At 39.6% G+C, this 16,798-nt stretch overlaps 1 long non-coding RNA gene across 5 annotated transcripts in view; it reads left to right on the forward strand.

Moving 5' to 3' along the window:
• The window catches only part of LOC107080047 (uncharacterized), an 81,064-nt gene that overhangs the window by 9,800 nt on the left and 54,466 nt on the right, over window positions 1–16,798 (forward strand). For 3 of the 5 annotated variants that reach the window (XR_011182805.1, XR_011182804.1, XR_001480948.2), the window contains exon 2: window positions 4,001–4,184. This is a non-coding gene — a long non-coding RNA (uncharacterized lncRNA). The remainder of the gene's footprint in view (window positions 1–4,000; window positions 4,185–16,798) is intronic. The other 2 variants (XR_011182807.1, XR_011182806.1) reach the window with 1 other exon arrangement.

Genomic DNA, 16,798 nt, shown 5'->3' on the forward strand with positions numbered 1-16,798 from the left:
AGTGAAAATATATTTTTAGAGTGTATAATTGTAATACCATAAGAATTTAAATAAGTGTTTAAATAAGTATTATTTGTAAAGGTCCATATAATTGCTGAGCGCAGATATGCTGTGTGTGTTGCTCTAGAAGAAAAGTTGATGGAGGAACAGAGGTGCAGGCAGTTCTTATTAGCTCTGATAAAGAATGAAAATGTGAGAATGCAAATCTCTGTTGTCCCTGTGTATCTACCCCAGGATTCTGATGAAGCCAAACAAGACAAAGACACATCTGTGAATTCAAATTAAATGTGTTAAAGCTTTGCTTTAAAGACTTGTCTACTGCACTTTAGGATAAAAAATACAATGTAAGGCCAGTGGTTGTGTGCTGTTATTTGATCATTTCTGCTACCACTACGATGTAGAGTCTCTGTTCTGGATAAGAGGAAAGACACCAGATAATAGCTCCAGGCAAACTTCATTCATTATGCATGTACATTATTCATACAATTATTGATAATGCTTTTCATAATAGTGATTATTCATACATTAATTATTGCAGTTACTAATGTTAGTATTAAAGATATTATTATTAATGTTGAATCATTTGAATAGTAATGTGGCCCAAGCAGTTCTCCTGAGTCATTTATTTCAAAGCTGTGAAGATATTCCATTGAAGGTAAAGTGCACCACAGAGAACAGCCATAAGGTGTATTTCTAAAAGTCGTTCTACAAATAGTGCCTACAAAAGGTCTTTCCATTCCAGACTTAGACATCTCTGATTAGTATATAAAAGAACTGCCGCAGTATGCAAACATTGTTGTTGACGCTGTGTGTTTATAAATTTTAATAGAGCACTGATAGATCACAGCAACGAGACATTTTCTGGCTTGGTTCTGCAGAATTACAAGCAACACTGTCTGCCAATATTGATCCTGCCCATTTGTTTTGCATGAACGCAGTCTTTTCTTGGATTGTTATCCTGGAAAATAAATACATGAAGCTGTTCTGATATAATTAAGAAAGAGGGACATTTACAGCTTGTCAAAATGTCAGAAAATGGATTGAGATGCTTTACAATCATTGGTCAGGGGGACAATCCTAAAAAGCTCTGTGCAGTTTTGCTTTTAATTTTATACTCAAGGTTAACACTGGGCTCGGTTTATTCACACCTGCTGTGTCAGCAGACATGATTTTTCATGGTGTTAAAGTATGTTTTATAGGGGGGAAAAAGATAAGTAAAACAAAAGACCACATCATTGTCTTGTCAGTGGCAGAAATGGGTTTCTGGTTTAAACCCTGTCAGAGGTTGAGATTGCAATGGAGCTTTAGAGTTTTTGGTCAAGACTGAGAGTTAAAATGGAGTGGGACAACACTAATCCAATAATACTGTGGTCTAGTATTGTGGGTTGTTTGTAACAGCTTTTCTGTTTTGCATTATAATGCAGTGGGATTGAATGACATGCAGTGCGAGAGCACTACAGCAGTGTCCAAAACTCCCTGCTTTCCTGCTGCTGAGCATTTTTCTGTTCTCTTTTAGAAGACGAGGTCTGGAGAGAATGGATGTTCAGCGCTTGTGTATTCACCCACTTCATCTGCAGTCAATAAATAGCAAATCTCTTTCCAACGCAGGCCTTATTGCCCAGGAAGTCAGTTGTAACTGACCTTTAAGTTGGCCATTTAGTAAAATAACATTATCAGACCAGGTCCTACTACTTACCATGAAACACTAGATGCCTTCTGCGTTCTGGTGCTGAATTTGTTTCCAGTCTCGCAGGCAGCGTTGCGATGAAAACTCTTCTGACAGCCGGGGCTTTATGACGATCAAGTTACCTGTCTGTGTGTTGCATTACAAAAAAGCACATTTTCTACTTAGAATCTGCAGTAATGCTATTCTCATCGATACAATCTGAGAAACTGTGTTATTTCAGGGGTCTTTTTAAGGCCGTTTGTTCTGTAATTGTCTTTAAACCAGTTTTCATCTCTGAGTGATGTTCATTGCCAACTGGGCTGAAAATAAATTTAGCAGTTTGTAATGACTGTAATGCAAGCAAAGCCCACTCTTAGTGTGGGGCCTGGAGACTGAATTCTTCCTCTTCCTGAAATAGTTGCAAAAGCTCAGCCCTGTTATATGATTGCACCTTCAGCCCAGACTCTGTGGGGAAGCTTTTCTTTGCAATGTTAAACAATTTATTAAGTTATTTGTTTCTGCTATTATTTATTTATTCAGAATCATATATTATTCTGTTTACATTTGTATTTTCTGTTTACATTTTCTTTAACTCCTGCACTATTGAAAGGCCCAGCATTTTTTTCATTATTACAGTTATAATTTTAAAATTAAAAAATAATTGAAGTGTTTGTGAGGCAACTGTTTTATTTAGTTACATGTGCGGCAATGGAGTTGGGTGGAAACACGTACTAAATGTTAATTTGTTTTTTTTTAACTGTTGAATTTCAACACAACACACTGAGGCTGTGATTCATGTATGTTGCACTAGTAGTGTGTTACTGTATTGAATTGTGCTTGGCATGGCATGGGGTTTAGGTGTTAGATGGGGTTTAAGGACATTCCTGATAACGAGAAGGTGATCCTTCTGAAAATCAGTTGGAAGTCTTGTATCACTGTGCGTTTTTAAATGGACAAATACGCTCTATACCACATCTCCAAAGGCCATGTGAGTCCATTGAATGTGAACCTGCCTGAACAGATACCCCCCCAATAATACTGGGGTAAAATATATATGAACACAGTGGTTCCAACAAAGCAAACTTAATCTAACCGGCCTGCTACCTGGGTTTCGTCCACTTTCGTAGCTGTCCTGAGAGCCTCACAGCCTGCTAGCACTTGAAATACACCATATGAGACGCTGAGCTAAAAAAGGCTTTGTATCGGCGGTACTTAAACAGCAGGCCTCCACACACTGTGGGGAAAAGTGGAAAATGCGGGATCTGGCTCAGTATTGCTAACAACACCACTTTCCCATCTCCTTTGTAGACATTAAATCTCCCCTGGTAGTCCTTGGAAGGAGTATACGGTTGTCAGTTTTTAAAAAAACAGCGTAGTAATTGAGTGTTGATCCTCCTTTAAGATAAATTCCATACAGTAATTCCTATAAACCTTGGCAGCCAGAGGCAAGAGATTTCCTGTTTCTAAATGGCAACTGGGATTTTTGATTAAACAAGGGAAATTATACAGAATGATGGGGCTTCTTTAATTAAACTAATTAAACAATGCCATTAATAAAATATAACAAAAATGAGCTGTTTACAAAGCAGAAGAATATAAATAAAAGGAGAATTTTCCAGTGTGTTTTTGAAAGGGTTCTTATGTGATGGCAGTCCTCCATACATATATAAAACAAGGCTGTTTGTTCACTGACACAGTCAGACAGTCACACAGGCAGGAACGATATAAGATGTACTGCATGTAGTACTGTATAGGACCATAAAAGCAGAGATTTATCATTACTTGATATCCACATTTGAAAGAGCTGCTCACAAAAAGCAAAGACCGTGTTCCGTTTAAATCCTTTTAAATAAGTGCTCAGCACATGTAAATCGATAAACAGTACATTGTGCTTTCAGAGTCAGCATTAACTTTAAAGCATACGAGAGCCTGTCAGAACTTAAGTGAATGATGTTATGTACTGTATACTATTATAGATATGCTCTGAAAGGGACAAAAATGATGTGCACATACACGTGCATCAATACAAGGCTCGAGTATTCAAGGAGTTTGTCCATGTGCACTCAATGTGCTCTCTAGGTTTGTCCCAAGATTTTCTGGGGCTGGGGCAGGATTTTGTCTGGGTGAAAAAACCTGGGTCTGTGACAGGGTTGAAGGGCACTAGAAATTGTGTCACCATACTGCCAGGACTTTGTGGTTGTTTTCTGTTTTTTTTTGTTTTTAAATGAACCTGGGCCTTGTTTTTACATTTCCAGTTTCTTCTCCAGGGCTGGGCCCAGAGGGGTGTGTATACAGAGCAAAGAGGAAAGACTTTAATCTCCTGCTTCACCACAGGTGCAGTGTGGACCACAGCAGTGCCATCTTCCCCATGGAGCCATGACTGGCCAGCGCTTCCCACCCTCCTGGCTTTGGAGAGACCACCCAGCGGTGGAGAGAGTGAGAAGACAGCTCTCTGCAGTCAGCTGTCCTTTCCTTCTGCAGGTATTGGGTGTCGCCAAGCCGGCATTGACTAATTCAGGTAGGGAGCTGCGTCAGCATGCGTAGGCTGCAACAGAACAAGTAAAGGTTTATTCCAGGCTGAAAAGAGAAGAAAGGAAACGTAGCGTTTCGGCTGTGGAGCCTTTTCTGGGCGTGGAGGTGGTTGGGAAGCCTGGTCTTGGAGCAGATCGTTTCGAAGAGATGGAATGCTGGTTTAGTGAGAGAAGAGGGCAAGTATCCCAGGGAGGAAGAGAAGGGATGTAGAAAAAGATTTAGAGGAAAGGCATAGTGGGTCACAGCAGAAGTAGGCTGAAGTAGTTCAAGCAGGGAGCTGCGTCAGCATGCGCAGGCTGGAAAGGAACGAGTAAAGGTTTATTCCATGCTGAAAAGAGAAGAAAGGAAACAAAACATTTTTCTTCTTCTTCTTTCATTGACTAATTCATACCTATCCAGGTGACCATTATTAGTTCATTTTTTAATGTATTTTTACCCACTCAGGATGCTTTTACACCCATGATTCTGCAGTTACAAATCCGAGAAATCAGGTTAATTAAACCTCTCTAACTGCCCAGCCACCCAGGTTCCACATATAAATGATTTCCTTTTTGTCCCACTTCGTCTAGTTTTCGGTTTTTCTCCTGGTGGAGCTGTGGTTGACGCAAAAGTTTCTCATCCTACAGCAAAGTACCCAAGACAGGTCTTGCACCAGGTTGATCTCTTTAGGTGACTAATTTACAAAGGGGTGACCTCTTTTAAGGTGAATACTGAATGAGCAACAGACACTGACCCCAGCCATTTACTAACATTAATCACAGGGGGGATGAGGAATGTTTGAGTGTGCTTGCTGAAAGGCACTCTCTTTTCAAGACATTGATCAAACAGGCTACAGGTATCTTTTCATCACAACACATTCATCAAGGGCTGCCTTATCAGTTTGAAGGGCTTGAATATGTAAATTTGATTTCTGCCATTGATAAGGGAGATTGGAATTATTCTTGGTTCCATTCCATCAGGTGCTGATAGCAGCGTTTGCTGTGAAACTCTAACAAGATGTAACATTATCCTAGTGATTTTTTGTTTTGTTTTTGATGATAAAGGCCTACAGTGTAAATTGTGCAGTTTCCAACACAAAGGCCGGAGCTGTAGTGAGGTGTAGGCACTTCCCCAGACTCTGGTGATAGGAAGTGCATGGGTTCGAGTTCGGCAGAGAGATCACCTGGACCCATTCTGTCAATCGATGTTCATTCTGGTATCGCCCCCTTCTCCTGCAGCCACAGATACAACACCACAGGTGCTTATTAGAGACACAGACAGAGCTACAGGGATTGGAACAATGCAGGCCTTTTCCCCCTTTAGCTTGGTAGAATATTCCTTTAGAGCCCATAACAGCAGAGTTCTTTTTCATGGAAGCCAACTTATACAAGCTATACACTTTTCCCAAGCATTGGGTTGTGTGCAGCAGAATGCAGCATCTATAGAAAATTAATCGTGTACTTACTATCTTAATTGTACTGTTGCTTTCTTTTCCAAAGACTTTTTTGTGACTAAGAAATAATTGTGACCTACTTCATCATACTCAGGCTGCAAGAAACCATTCTTACAGAAAGACAGACAATGGTGTGGGCTGCACATCACATTTTAGATGGCTTCTGTGGTTTTTAAATGAAGATCGTGCAGTCTGGGAGTAGCTTGTTGGGATCTAAAGCAGAGGTCAGGTGTGTTTGTGTGGAGAAAGTCTTGGCAATCAGAAGTATTGACACTATTTAGACTCCTTACGAATTGCTCTAATGTTTAACCTGCTTATAAAGGCCATCAGGCACACTATCTTATCAGCTGTGTTAATAGGTGTGATCCAGCTAAACTATGAAAGAATTATTAGCTGACAAAAGATTCTGTCAGATATCTGCAATAAAATGGGTTACAATTGGATCGTAAGTGATTAAAAGTAGTCTATAAATAAATATAATTGTGCACAGATATGCTTTTAACGATAAGAAGATGTGGGAGGCTTAAGAGCCAACATTCTCATTGTGTAGGTCATTAACATAAAATAGCAGCTAGGCCTGCAAGCTAATGTAACTTCAGGAGACCCTCACACAACAGCCAAATAAAGCAAACGCAGCACTAGGTTATAATGTCCACAATTCTGCCTCACAACACAATTTACAGTTTAACACAATGAATGCCAGAGTTCCCATACAGTCCCGAAGTTGTACAAAGCCTTTGAAATGCTGGAGACGTGACATCAAGCTACAGAAACTGGCTTCTGATAAGAGACGAGGTTGAAACCGCGACACAAAGAGTTAAACGCCAGCTTTCTTGTGAGTTGCTAGTGAAAACAGAGCTTGCACTGATAGGCTTTTTAACTCAATCAAGCTGCCGTGTCTAAGTGTTCTTAACACAAATGTGATCCCGGAGTTTAAAAATGATCGTCGGCTGATGTAAGTGTTCGTGAGGATCAGAGGAAACAAAGCCGAGTGAAGGCGGCAGTTTAAAGGAAATGCTCCTGACTTTTAAGTGCGCGCTATCTCATTTTCATACTCGGGTGAATGACAAGAGCCAGCGTCTGCAGATCTGGAAAAGCTTACCCTAACATTTTGTTATGCAAAGACGTGAAAAGTTTGTCTCTCAAAATATCAGAACACAAAATCCTTGTTAAGTACGGCTTGCTGTCATGAACAGTTGCTTTTGATTGGCAAGCTTCGCGGTATGCGATCTGGTATTATGCTCTTTCACACATTTAATGCTCCATATGGTACTGGAAGGCATTGAATGCCACATGTGACACTGACTTTTACTGACTTTATCATGCTTAAATCTCCATTTAATTACTGTGGTCAAGTTACCCCACACTTAATAAACAGCAGATTAGTGTATTCTTTAATATGGTTGACACATATTTTGTTTTATAATGTCATGCTTGGTAATGCCTTGTAGCTGGCATAGGAAAGTATGTTAAATGGCTGAAGAGCCATGTCATCTGCTCCTTGTCTGGCCTGTAGCTCTGTTGGCTGGACTGCTATTGTTCTGGAGCTCTGACACTTTTTTTGTGCCAAGTCGAAAGCTGCTGGATGGGTAAATTGATCCCTTAACCTTTTGTTTGGTATTCATCGCTGCAGGATTTAAAAGTATTTTATTGTTCCCATACAAAAAAGTAAATATAAGATTGCCCTGGGGGCGAAATTAGTTTACTGGTGTGGCACAATAGAGAAAGATGTAATATTGAAAAAGGTTACTTGGGTTACTTTGCAGTCTGTCTGTCACCTCTATGGCTACAGGCTCTCTAATCAGTTCACCCTATAATTACCCAAACAAAAGGTAATGTTAAAGTTCCTGTAAAATAAACCTGACGTTACTGGAAAAAAAAGAGGAGCCCTGCTTTTAATTAGAGCTATCAATCTTAACCTTGTCTCCCTGAGATAAAGTGAATGTAGTCAGGGTTAAGCTATGAAAATGTAACATTGTATTGTGTTCCAAAGCAATAACTGGAGGACAAAGCAGAACTTAAACAGCAGAACCATATTGCTGCTGTTGAACCGTCTCCAGAAAGGATTTATTGGTGAATGGGTCTTACGGTTACACAATACTTGAAATTCAAAATGGTAACCCAAGCCCGCACACATCATTGTTGCATCTGAAACATGCAATAACCAGCTATAAAAAATTAAGTGTAACTTTAGATCGCATAACAGCTGTCTGTGTTACATAAAGCTTGGTTTTCTAAGGGAAACAACATGAAGCGTGTGAGAATTTTTTTTTTATTGGCGAGCAGGAATTCATCCTGTGTGTTTAATACTAGGTGGTGATTTTGGAGGGATGTGTGTGTGTGTGTTTATGCACATATAGTCGAGGTCTGGCCCAGGGTACTTGTTGTTATTTATATTGTGCTTGTTTTCCAAAGGTAACAGAAGTAAGGAGCCAAGCCTCATAATCAAAAGTAGTGTTTGTTTCTCTTCCCCAAACCCGAGGGGGAATATGACATCCCAACACAGGAGAGACAGGCAGACCTGATCACATGACAGCTCCAGATTAGCGCTCCCGAGAGGCTGTGCTGACACCACTGCTTTATCACTACAATCGCGGGCTGTGCTGTTTGTTTTCACTGCCTCGCTGGCGCGCTTTTTCAGGTGTTGCCGGCAGGACCTGAGGCTGACACTGACACGTGTTGTCACTCTGTAAGATCTGAGAAGAGGAAATGGCAGACAAGCAAATGAATGTGTTTACTGGGATACACAACACAGTTCTGCAGTGTGTCGCACTCTCTGGCATCTGGGCCTCTTGTCTTTTCCTGTATGCTTTTGCTATGTATCAATCCACCAGGGCCCGGCTTACATACTGCATGTTTTCATCTTCTTAGCTGTAGCATAATCTTATATTATTTATGGTGTGTGCCAATACAAGGGAACCTAGTGCCGCAGAAGTAATAAGGAACAAAGCTAAGGGAGGGAGGTTATAAACTCTGCTGGAAGGAAACAGATGATTCTCGTTCCTGCGCTTCACTAGTGCCCTTTTCTGAGGGAATGTCTGAATCTCCTGTCACACTCTTTCCTGGTGGTGTCAGTGTGCTGCAGCGATGCAGCAGAATCCTTAGTGCTGTGCCACAGCTGTGCGGGGCTCCGTGGTACCAGCTCACACCTCAGCCGGCGTCGTCTGTGCCTGCTGCACTTTCATTCTGTGCCCTTGGAACAGCAGATCACAGGGGGGGTGAGGCTCCTGTTCGGCGCTTTGCTTTCTCCATTTCGGCAGAAAATCTATCTTTTCTTTCTCCTGATTTTTTGTAAAAAACAGAAAGTTCCAAAAGTAAATACATGGAAGAATAATAATAATAATAATAATAATAATAATAATAGCATCGTAAGATGTTTAACCAAACTATAGTGATCTGATATTCATTTAGACATTTTTTAGGGATTGTCTGTTTGTTTGGCGTCGGTCCTCAGTAAGAAAGACGGAACCAGGCTGTGGAGAATGAAGTGTGCCAGTTGCTGGAATAGCCTCTGTGTGCAAACACCCTCCTTCAAACAATTTCCCCAACATCGGTGTTCCACATCTCACTGTTTTTTTATCACTTAACATTTTCACCCCATGGGCTGCGCCACAGCTTACTTGAAAGCAAGCGCCAAACAGCTGCTTATTATTCCTGCTCTGTACAGTGAGTGCAGTGGGTATACACAAGAGCACTGGGGCATTTGTAATGCTATTACCTTTACTGTAGTTTAAACAAATTCTAGGATATGTGCCGTGTTAAAGAATTAATGAGGGGATTAGATTTTCTTTCTCGCAGTTAAACAGATGTGTGCCTACTCTCCTTCCGTCTTAGACCCGGTGTTTGTTTGTTATCTTGGGCCTAGTGTTTCTCCTGACTGGAGCAGGAAAGCATTTGACCTCCCAGAATCCCCTGCTGTGCAGTTCTGCGCTGGGGGTACGCATCTCATCTCCTCACAGAGTGAAATAAGGACCTGCTGGCTGGAGCTATCAGATAAAATATTCTGTAACTGTTTTCTTTAGTGGGGGGAGGGATGGAGATAGCATGTGGTTTAACCACCTGGTTTCAGTTCATGACCCATGTGAAGCCAGTACAGTCTGGACATGCAGAGGATTATAAATGGTGGGGGGGTTATCGCTACTTAACGCAAGGCATTGATCTTTTTTGCTGAAGGGATGGTGACTCGTTTAAGTCTATTTCCTATTGATTATTTCAAGTCTATTTTTATTGATCCATTCCCCCACCTGGGGATTTTTTTAAAAGCTTATTTTAAATTATAATTTCCTTTGGCAAATGTCATAATGGCCTCTGAGGTTAGCAAAAGATGTTAAGTGAATAAGGCTAAAAGAAAGTTTATATTGTTTGTCTAAGGGAATCGCCTGTGCTCCATCTAACCAAACACCTTGGAGATCCGAGTTTCCTTTTAGTGTTCCTATCATCAGTTTACAAGATGAATGGAGTATCTCAGTGGCTCAACCAAGAGCTATAATTATACCCTGAATTCCAGCAGGAGTGCTAACTGTTGCCTTTTGATGATGTCAGGCAGGGTTGCCTATTAGTCCTCATTTGCTGGTAGTTGGTTGGTCTATCCATCCCTATGCATGAGTTACACTGACAACACATTAGCCTTACTGTGGCTCAGTAAGGCTGAAGCAATGGCTTTCGGTTGTATAAAGGTGGGAGAAGATTAAATAGTTATTGCTATAACAGTATTGATCGGTGGACCTGCAATATGCAACAAAATGCTCATGTTCTGACTATCCTTATAGTAAAAGCCTTTCCAGGCCAATATGGATTTCAGCATCAATATGCTTGTTAGTAAGTAGCTGGTATGTTTTAAAACAACCACGTTATTATAAGAAAAACGTATTTTCTATAAAATATCATACTACAGACTGCCTCTGTGATTGTGCGATACGGTTTATCTAGGAAGATGACTTCTTTTGCTTAAATAATTTTCTGCGTGAGCATGGAGGTCACAGAACTCATGCTTTACTAGCATGTGTTTCTGCTTTTCAGCGCGTTTCCTTGTAATGCTAACCAGTATCTTTATTTCTGCTGGCTGCAACACTAGCCATTAAAAAACGTTCGTTCTGATTGATGTGAGAACAAGAGCATGCTAACGAATTGACAAAGTGTAGTTTTAGTCATCAGGAGTTCCTGGTATTAAACCCAGACTGAATGAGTCAGGATTTATCATCTAATGGATCTAAGAGGGGAAAAACAACAATTCCGAAGCTTCTACCACCAGACTCTTCATCTGTCCTCTTGATTTCCCTTAAACCACTGTGAAATAAGATGAGGCCTTGAGAGCACTTTGATCTTTTCCTACAGGGGTCAAAAATGAAATGACGCGTAAATGAGGGACGAGCCACTTTAATTTTGTCAACCTGTTCTGTTGTTGTTACTCAGAGCCTGCCAGTGATATGCCATTGCTTAGAGGGCCTGCATTGAAGGATGAGAAAACTTCTTAAAGCACTGTCCAAAGCCCTCACCTGCACAGAAGTTTATTGCCTCTATAAACAGCTGTGTGAACACTCCTGGCCTCTCCAAGTTAGTTGTTGTGGGCTGTAGGAGCTGGCAACTAATAAAAAGTGATTTCAGTCCAGGTGCATCTGTTCCTCTTCTGAAATGCAAAGCGGTGTGCACTGAAAATCACACAAACCAAATTTATAACACCCAATCTGGGATGACTAGGCAGCAGTACGGAAAAGATTCAAATGTCACTGTTCCGGAAAACAGGAGGAGAGACCGAAGGAGAGGCAAACAATAACCTGCTGGTTTTAACACAAGTTCAAAAACATCTAAAACCATCAAAATAATGTAAAAGGTAACGGAAAATCTTTTTCAGAAAAGCCTTTTTCAACCTGCAAATTTAAAAGCAGAAAGAAAAACGGGAGTTAGGCAACCGAGTGATAACAAAACATGATCATTATGGATGCATTTGTACGAAAGTGCGGTACAGTACACCTCATTCCACGCTGACATCACCCACGCATTGACTAAAACTACAGAGGCACCTGAAAGTTGACAAGAAAGGGGAGGAATAAGAAAAAGAAAATCCATCAGTCAGTCAGGGATCTTGTTAGCTTCAATATCTCTTTCCATTTTGATGAGCTTGACAGTTGTTCTGAAGAATTCTCCCTAAAATCACAGGAATACAAATGTGAGCACTGAACTTGCAATGCATTAAAAAAACACCATACAAAGACAAAAATAAATACATACATAAACAAACCCACATTAGATGCCAGCAATAATGCTGCACTGAAGAATAAAACATTATAGAAATTACAAGAAGGAGGCTGAAAAATGTCTTAATGTCAATAATCAAAACATTTTAAACACCTTATATTATTCATAGTGACAAGGGTGGTTTCAAGTAAAGCTTGGTATGTGATAGTGCCATAGGAATTTGAAGATTGGGAAGCATTCAGCTCAATTATACTCTCATCCAATTAACATCAGAGGGTTTTCTTGTACAAGAAGGCTACTGTATATCACGCCAACCAAATCTATTAACTCCCGAATGGTTAGCTCTAACTTGGCTGATCTGCAGGAATAGCGTCTTCTGTTGCCCACACCTTGTATGCAGAAGCCACACTGCTGATACTCCCTGGGTAGCAGATACTTGCTACATTCTGTGAGTATGTCCTCAACGCAAATAAAATTCTGAACAAAAGAGCGCTGCATTCATTGTTAATTAAGACGTCTTTGGAATCTCAGCTTCTCTTTCTCTTCTCCGTCATTTTCTCTTCTCTTAGGCAATCGGTCTTAATCTGTGCTGTTCTGCTGTGTCTGAGACAGGCTGACATTTTTATGAAAACACTCAGATTAGCATATTTGCAAAGTTGTTGGCGTTGCTTTGATCACTTGATACTTGCACGGAGAGAGGCATGCTGGTACTCAAGCCAGGCTTTTCAGGTAGTAAAGACCGATAATCCTTCTGTTTTACTTTCAAGTACACTTTCACAATTCCCTCTGCCTTTGTTCGATTTCTATTTTTTTATCTGTTAAAATCTACACCTCTCAACATGGAGTTTCCTCATCAGGCCCTTCCACAGGATTCCTGAGGTGTAACTGACCCCTGTTAAAGCACTTTGACTTGCGTAAAAATTGAAAATTGAAGCCACTTGTGAACCAATATTTTTAACAGAATATGTGGTGTGTGACCCTGGTTTCTCATTTGACCTTTTTCTCTTCAGTAGACTGGCACCCCATCTTGGTTCTCCCTTGGCGTTTTTTAGTTTTCTCATTTTGGTGATCTGTGTCCCCAGAAGCAGTACCCTAATTATTGATGACTTTTCTTATTTGAGTAATTGTCTTTCGTGCGCATGATGATATTAATTAAGCCTTGAAGTTAAATGTTATGATGACTTCATGGTCAGTGTTTAAGGGTCTGTGTGATATTTCTGGGCAGCACAGTGACATAGTGTATAGTTCAGCTGCCTCACAGCCTTCTGCGTTCAGAGTACTGGGTTTGATTCCAGAGTACATTGTGTATGGCGCTTGCATGCCAACTGTATGTTTTTTTTCCAGGTGGTTTCCTCTCACCTCTCAACGAGATGTGAGTAAATTGGTGTCTGTAAAATTGTCCCTGTGTGTGTCCTGAGACAGATTAGATAGTCCCACCTGATGATCTGTGCTTCCAGGACAGACCTCATGGTGCTGTGTCCTTTACCAGGAATAAAGGGCATTCGGGTTATTAACTTATGTGAATATTAACGTGGGTTAACGATAAATAAAGAGAATAAGCCCGAGTTCTCCAGTGCGCGAACACCTGCGTGTGTAACTTTAAGGTAGAATTTAAGATGGTTTTTCACAGCTGTTGGAATGCCTTTGTAACAATCGGCAATCTCACTTTTCACTCTCATCAAGTTTATGATGTCCAGTCCAGTTGTGCGGTTAATCACAAACAGATCATGCCACATTACAATTGCTTCCTTGTTAATACCTCTTCAAATAATAAGCATTTAGTTTGGATTTATATTAAGCTGCTAAAGTCATAAAACCCTTCAAAGTAGAGGGTAACCTTTCATTGTTGATACCAAGAATGGTGTTAAACCTTCCTGTTATTCATTAAATTTAATCACTGAATGTTTTACCTATTCACTTTATTGTTACTGAGGTTGTAAAAACATCCTTGTAAAAACTGCTCTCCAGATTATCCTTCTTAGAGGCCCAAACAACTGTACATCTACCACTTCTGTTTCATTAAAAAAAAACAGCGTCTTTGAAATCGTTCTTCACACGTGATATACTGTACCAAGAGACATTACAAATGCAACAAATAGTAAAGAGAGTTGGAACCAGTGGAATTTGTTGCATTTTAATGCCTTTTAGTTCATACACATATAATATTTTATAACTATGTTAAGTCTTAACTTCTTTTCTAGTAATAGATAAATAGTTGTTGATAAATAATAAAAAAGTTCCTTAACAAAGTGTTTTTTGTTTTTTGGGAATAAAATAAATGAAAAAAAACTGTACGGGTCATTTTAGTTTAAGAACGCCGGTGGCGTTTTAGGAAATCTATTTTTCCTCAAGTATATTTATTTAGCAAAACACATTTTGTGCTAATAGCCTCTTAGACCAGTGAAGGACTGAGGTTTTTTTATTTTCCCTACATTTTTCTAATGAAGACCACAAAATAAAACTGCTTACAGAGTAAAAAGAGAAAAACTAAGACATCAAAATAAGGTATGGATCCAGATTCCTTGGCATTTTAATTGCTAGATCAGGGTGAAGGATTGAAGTTTGTGACCTGCTTAGCCTTTGACTTAAAAAAATACTTCCAGCAGCAGCAGCTTCCACAGCTTATCAGCACATAAAAGATGACATTAATTAATACTTTAAGAACTCTCCCATTGCAGTAGGAGTTTTGAGGGGTTTGAGCAAAAACAACATTCTTTGTGGAAATAGTTTGTGATACTCAACTGCCTGGAGGTGTGAACCACAAAAGACCAGTGTCAAGTTAAAAGAGAAATCAGACATTGAACTTGAGCCCTTAACTCACAGCCTGACCTTATCTTCTTGATTAAATAAATGTGAAAACTCACCTCTTTGTGTTGTTGAACACGATTCTGTTTATGCTCTGCTCCTGATCATACATACTTTCTCTGCTACAGGTTTAATTCTCAAAGTAAATAGTTTAAAGAGTGTATTCATTCTGTATAGAGATTTTCAGGAGCATTTGTAACATTAATAGATTTAAAAGTTAGGTTCCTCTTCAGGGTATTTCAAGTAATGTATTTCTTGTTATAGTTATGAATATTAATTTCTGGAAGTGAATGTTCTATTATTCTTTCAGTCTATTGAAGGTTTTCTTTATTTTGGTGAAGGTGCATTTTTTTTCTTTTGCTGTCTTCAAAGTTCTCAAATGTTTGCTGCTTTCACAACATCCATCTGCGCTAATCCTTCCCTCGACCTGTCTAAAGGTCTTCCACTTCTCTGTGCGCAAGCACAGAAACACAGATCCAGGCCCCTTTCCCTTCTGAAATCAAAAACCAGACACTCATCCAGATGGCTTGGAAGATAAGAGCCAGTCTAAGCTCAGTTTCAGAGAGGACATTGAAGTAGAAATTCACCGATACATCATCACAAAGTTATTAGTGTAGGCCAGGGCCAGCCCAACACAAACATCTTCCACAGGCCCTGCTTTCAGATGTGCAGGCACTAAGAAAATACCCTCCAGCAAAGTGTTATTTTAGTCTGAAACAAAAGTCGACATGAATGGCAATAGAAACAGTGAAGTATTGTTTTCATTTTCAACGTAACTTTATGACTGGTACTCACTGGAAAACCCGCCAAAATATAGATGTAAATACCTGCTCCTACAAATAAGCTATCGGATATCATCACTTTTAGTTTGCCTTGTTTCCATCAGGCTTGTCTTTAAGATAGTGATGGGCTGCGAGAAGCTCCTTATTCGTTTCAGGAACTGAGAGCTTTATCTTAATAAACCCCATGTGTTGACTGACGCAGAGAATCTCTGTTATACTTTTATGCTTAGGGAAAGTAGAAAACATTTGCAGAAATTCTGTAGGAGATTTAAAAAAAAACAACAAAAACTCACTTTCTCTTGAAAGATTAAAACAGATCTGTTTGTATTTAATAAAGTCATTTAGCACAGTATTTATTAGCTGTGTGCATGGTTTAAAATATGGATTGCAACATGCCTTAACTAAAACTAATTCTTGCTCAGTGCTAAAATGAAATCGATTTTTCAAGAACGGTGTTTGACGTTTAGGAGAATTCTGTTTGGTTTTGATTCTCGTCTTATCTTGACTGTTATTTAAATGTAGTTCAAAATAGGTGTGCCAAAACATTTATTTAACGGAGGTGCACTGTAACTGCAATTTACAATTTTATACTCTAGGTTTTAGATTACACATGCTTTAGAAAGAGGACGAAAATGCAATGAAATTACTTATAACTGTGTAGGGGCCTATGTTTCAATAAATCCTCCTTAGCTTCTTTCAAGTTTCCTTGTGTTTTCATATGACCTCAGGGTCAATTTTCCCCATTTGTTCTTAACCATAACTGAGAATCATTTGCAATGGCTTCACTCACTGTGAGAGAACACAGCTGATGGCCAGCAGCTGAGTTCTGTAGTGATTCACACTTATTGATTATCAACCATGATGAGTCCCTTAATTCTGTTTGGTATCCTAGTAACAGCACAATGGAATACAGAATGAGATTGACTGAGATGTGAGCTCCGCAGACTCTAAGTCAACCAAGCCTGGAGCCCCATTCAGAACGGTCACATTTTAAGTTATTTTCATCCAACCTTGCAGATCATATGATGTGTTTTGGGAGCTATTGCATTGTTTTTAGATTACGTTCCTAAATATATATTTAGATAATGTAATATATAGATAGTATGTATATTTTAGAAATACATTCTTTAGATGTTAGATTCCTGTCAGAGCAGAAAACTTATTGTCTGTACTTACTGTTTTGTAGACATTATTTAACAATAAAATTGACCTGGACTTTTGTCTTCTACTTGAGGACTGAGCTTCGGAAGCAGAAGCATCTGCCAATCATATTTTTCACACATCCCAGAGCAGATAACATACAGAAGATACATCTTCAAATGCAAAGGAATGCACTGTCCAGTGGTACTTGGTCCAAGAGATTACAACCAGGTATTCCCTGAAATA

Source organism: Lepisosteus oculatus, chromosome 20, assembly GCF_040954835.1.
Source record: "Lepisosteus oculatus isolate fLepOcu1 chromosome 20, fLepOcu1.hap2, whole genome shotgun sequence".
Classification (NCBI taxonomy): Eukaryota; Metazoa; Chordata; class Actinopteri; order Semionotiformes; family Lepisosteidae; genus Lepisosteus; species Lepisosteus oculatus.